Source organism: Halyomorpha halys, unplaced genomic scaffold (genome assembly GCF_000696795.3).
Source record: "Halyomorpha halys isolate HHAL.00 unplaced genomic scaffold, Hhal_1.1 Scaffold1662.1, whole genome shotgun sequence".
In the NCBI taxonomy this organism is placed as follows: domain Eukaryota; kingdom Metazoa; phylum Arthropoda; class Insecta; order Hemiptera; family Pentatomidae; genus Halyomorpha; species Halyomorpha halys.
In genome coordinates this window covers 46891-51793 of record NW_027107369.1, presented here as the reverse complement: position 1 = coordinate 51793, position 4903 = coordinate 46891, and the positions used below count along the sequence as shown (strand labels likewise).

The 4903-nt window shown below is 32.4% G+C and overlaps 1 long non-coding RNA gene across 1 annotated transcript in view; it reads left to right on the top strand.

The window, feature by feature from the left end:
- Positions 1-4048, top strand: part of LOC106690326 (uncharacterized) — a 66568-nt gene extending 62520 nt beyond the window's left edge. Inside the window, exon 3 of the long non-coding RNA XR_001344578.2 lies at positions 3882-4048. This is a non-coding gene — a long non-coding RNA (uncharacterized lncRNA). The remainder of the gene's footprint in view (positions 1-3881) is intronic.
- Positions 4049-4903: the final 855 nt, after the last annotated feature.

The window sequence follows — 4903 nt, the reverse complement described above, 5'->3', positions numbered from 1 at the left end:
TTGTTTTCCTTTTGTAACTATGTGTTTGTATCTTTTTTAGCCCTGACGAAGCCCTGCAACGTGGGGCGAAACGTTGGCTCAATAAATAGTATATTCTACTATTTGAGTTTTTTTTTTTTGACCGCACCCGGACCATATTCCTTTCATCTTTACACACGGTCAACCAATAATCTTCCAAAATTAAAAATAATTTTATTCTGGGACATATGTCCCCTTAGAATAAATATATGGTTCATACATTAAGATTTTTGTCTAGATATAAATACCCAATTCTTAATAGAAGAGATCATCATTTAAAAAACCGAAAAATAATTTTTTTTTAATTTTACAGTAATGGTTGGTTCAGTTTCCTTTGAAAATACCGACTAACCGTAATCCATGGTTTTGTTATTTAATTGTAGTCATGGGTTATAATATTTATACAACGCCAACGCCTCTGAAACACACTTTATTTGTTTACCAAGTGTTCAGAAATAGGAAAGTTAAAAATAAATACAAAGAGAGATAGGTCTGCTGATGAATCGAGTAGGGAAGGGATGGAGTTTGCTGACCAATCCCATTGGCCCAGCCATAAACTCAGTATTCATGGCATGTATAGCTAACACTTTACTCCCCCTGCTGTTTAGTTTTCATCACCAAGCTTTTCAATTTAATTTTACCTTAATCTCGTCAAATTGATTCTTCAACTGTTTCGGCAGTTGAGTATTTCATTCATTAATTTTACTTAATGATGCACTAAAAATTGTTTCATACATTACAAAAGTCATAATTGAATCATTTGGGATGGTGAGAGTGAGTGGCTCATTGGTAAGGCACAGTGAAACAAACTCCAAGGACCCGGGTTCGAATCCGGCTGTGGAAGATAATTATTTTCTGTTGCACTGCAGCCGTAAATTAGACCTGTGGTTTCATGAGCCATGGACGGCAAACCCAGCCTCATAAAGGGGTACCCTTACATCGGCCAAAATCTGGCGGTATTACTATACGAGAGATATTCACTAAAACTGGTATAAACAATCTATCTCCACCCGACTTACTAATGTTGATGTTTCTCTGGCTTACATTAACAATTAAAATAGTTCTCGTTGTTTTCTTAAGTTTTGACTTGTTTCAGATATAATTTAATTAATTACAATTTAGTTCATCAAAAAAACTAAATATTTGCCAAAAATATTGAATCGAATTTTTAAAAGTTACTCGTGGAGTGTTTTCGATGAAAAGGTGATTTTTTCGTATTTTAGTGGGTGTATCTCTTAAACTTATGAATTATGTATAATCATCTTCATTAAAGATACATTGATATTAATGTTGGACTACGGTGGAACCCTCAAACCAGAAGTAACCAACTAGTGAAATTACTCGTGGTTTAGAATATTGCTGATAAATACTTAGGGACCTGACGGCCGTGCGGGTTGGGGCGCAGGTCTCAGTGCACTCGGTTCGGAACGTTGTGGGTTCGGTTCCACCTGGGGCAGTTAACATTCATTTTTTGGTGGTCCCGAGGAATGAATCTTGACACTCCCATCGTAGTTAGTACGTGGCGGCAACTTAAGTAGTCATCAGGGGTTGCAAAAAGGACCATTAGGCCGTTATATATAATATTTGATTCCTTGCATTGCCTTGTGACATTATAAGCATCCAATGAATGTTTTATATAACTAACGCCAGGACTTAAAGAAAGTATTTGTGCCTTACTTATTTTACCTTTTAAACAGACACTAATAGCGAGTGTGTTGGTCAATGTACGACATATCACAATCTCAAAAGAGATCATAACACAAAAAATATTAGAAGGCAATCAATCCTCCTGGTCGACCCGCCCCACTAAAACCCCGATTTAAGGACGGTCCTATACCGCTGTTAAAAACATTTACTTCAAACATTACAATATTTATGTCATTTCTATGATTAGTGAAATTTTATTCTTTACAAATATAAATAAGTTATTTCAAATTAATATTGAAATCTAATCCTATGTCAGATATTGAAGTTTTAAAACTCTTCTTTTATGACCAATTTACCATAATTTATATTTACTAAATTATTTTATAGAAATCAACCGATATTTATAAGAAAATATTCTCAAATATCTTTATTAAATCATTTACATGTCCAACATTTTGGCCCTCGTCAAAAGCAATCTAATAACATAACTTATCATTAACATATTCAAAAACATTAATAATCATAATTTGCATAGCTTAGTTTTAGTTTCACACACAAAAAAACGTTTTAAACAATAATAATAATTTGTAAACTTGGTCTCAATTTATCAATTTTTTTCATATTTAAAATACATTTTTTATTATTATTTAAAACAACAGGTTCAATACTGTTTTATTGATTATACTAGTAAAGTAAGTTACTCGAATAGTATTTCGTATGCATATATGATATTTTTTTGGAAATAATAACAATGTGTAATACTTCCATTTCGTGTTTTATTGCTTTCATTTATGTAAATTATTATTTCTGTTTTGTATTTTTAACTTTATTATTACACTTGTTAGCTATGAGAATTTATTTCTTTGGACATCTCAGCATTTCATCATCTGACAACACAAGACCACTCTGACGTAGATGACTGGGAAAATATGCCAATTAGTGTTCATGGCACCATGTAATATAGATGTGGGAACCCCGTAAATGTTTAAAAGCGGTGTCTAAAAATAGGAGTATGGCCAAGTTTTCGATTGGTTGCTGTTAATTATGCATCCCATGAAATTGGATTGGTGCCAAATATAGATTTCGTTGTTAAGGAAGTTGAACAGGTGTTTTCACCAGCAATGCGTCATTCGGTGAACACTACAAGTTACTGTTATTTCAATAATTAGTTCAAGAAATTCTTCGTCCAAAAAGACTATTTTTTTTCCTTGTTGGGCATGACTATGCCAAACAATAAAGTTACGAAATGTCGCTTCAAAATAGCTGTACTATTGACTGATCCTCAAGATTAGAAAAATACATATAATAATCAGCCAAGAAAAAAAGTTATCGATATATATTTAAATTTGTATTAGTAGTGAAAGCTATGATAAACCTTATAATCAAAAGTGTTGTTCAGTTGTACAAAATGTAGTTTATTATTTAATTTTTTTTCTGTTAAAGATAAATTTTAATCGGTTACAGACACGAACAATATTTGTTTCTTTTTAAAATTCAATGAAAGGCATTAATCAATTATATCTATTAATTTTTTTTCTTTATTTCTAATCAATTGGAATTGAAAGGTTCCACTTGTTTTAAAATGAAGTTCGGAGTATAATCGATACTTGAACTTAAACAGAAAAAACATGAATTTAATTAAAAAACAATTATTCTGCGTTGTTTATTGTATAAATTTTAATTGGATTGAAACTAAATCAGGGTGTCCATCAAAACATTTTTATGGAAAATCCTTCGTTTTACAGTCATTATTATATGTATATAATTTAATTAATATTTCTAAGGTAGTCACATAGGACAAAAATAATCACTTTATACTATATTTTACATTTTGATTTTAATATTCCACTCATACAATTGAGCGAAACGGAAGAATTGGCAACATTAACGTTGCCAGCTTTTGATCAGAACTGAACTATGTTCTATATGCGGCTGTACGTTTGATATTATGGCAATAATGCCCAATCGTCTTATTTCGTGATGGCTACAGTAACCCATTGCATTAAAAGTTGGTTACATTAGGTGGTACAATGCCGCATGCCGCAGGTTGTAGCCAGAATTCTTTTATTCTAAATAAAAATATTCTGTAACATATCAAATTGAGAAAACTATACCTAAAAACAAAAAAATTTTCACCGACTCATTCAGGTTGTGCACTCAGTCCTTTAAACGTGTAAGAAGTAATGATGGATTAAATACTCTCTTCCTGGAAGCAGATCATGTCCCGGCTGCGGGGGATGAAGAGAGAAGGCCGGGACCGATCGAGATCTCTCTGCGTGGAAAAGTTGGCGACAGCCCTCATCCAACCCGGAGGCTTCTCGCCATCCTGCATTGTGGCCAGGGAGCTACACCCCCTCCATAGGCGGCGTGCTTCTTCTGCTATGTGAGTAATAGAATAGAATATTCCTATGTCATGTAAATGTGTCTATATTTCTCATCAAAACGAATTCTCTTCGAAATGCAGACTTAAACTCGAATCTATAATTGTGTGTAATCCTTCCTTACGCAGTCATTGAAACTACCCAACAATTAATGCTAAGTTCCAAGAAGAATGTTACACGACAAAATAAAAGAAAATCACTGTCAAAACAATTCAAAACGAAATTGAGTTTAGCAACTACAATTTTAAGCAATTCTTTAAGGACGAGCATTAAGGAAAAAAATCAAGTTAAAAAAGACCGTGTTCTATATTTCACTTTGTATTGTGGCCCAACTGACAAAAAAAATTTTTATTTTGTGTTTGAGATATCCTATAGGTTGTTCCGTGGATTAGATTTGTAACAACACTAATACCTTTAGGAAAGGTAAGCTGTATCGCGAGCTGTCTACGGTACTATCTTTGAAATACGTCCATTTCTAGATAAAATTAAAAAAAATAATGAGTGAGTAAAAATAGTGAAAAATAATTTGTAATTAAAAGTTTTAAAATTAAACGACAAAGAGGCAAAATAGGTTAATTTTGACTAAAATTATTAGACCTAGGCAGAATAGCCTTTGGTGAAATTTGAGTCATTCTAATTTTAATAATTGGATGTAAGGTGTAAATTTATAGTTAAAATGTCTTTGAGGATGGCCAGATTAGCTAAAACGTTGGACATTTAAAATATTAGTAAAAAGTGTTTGAAACCCAAATGGATACAATTTATTTTATTGAATCGAAAATATTGTGAGTCAAGTGTGCCACTGTTTGAGCAAAGCAGCGATATGGATACCAAATTGACAAAAAATTAGTAGGTAG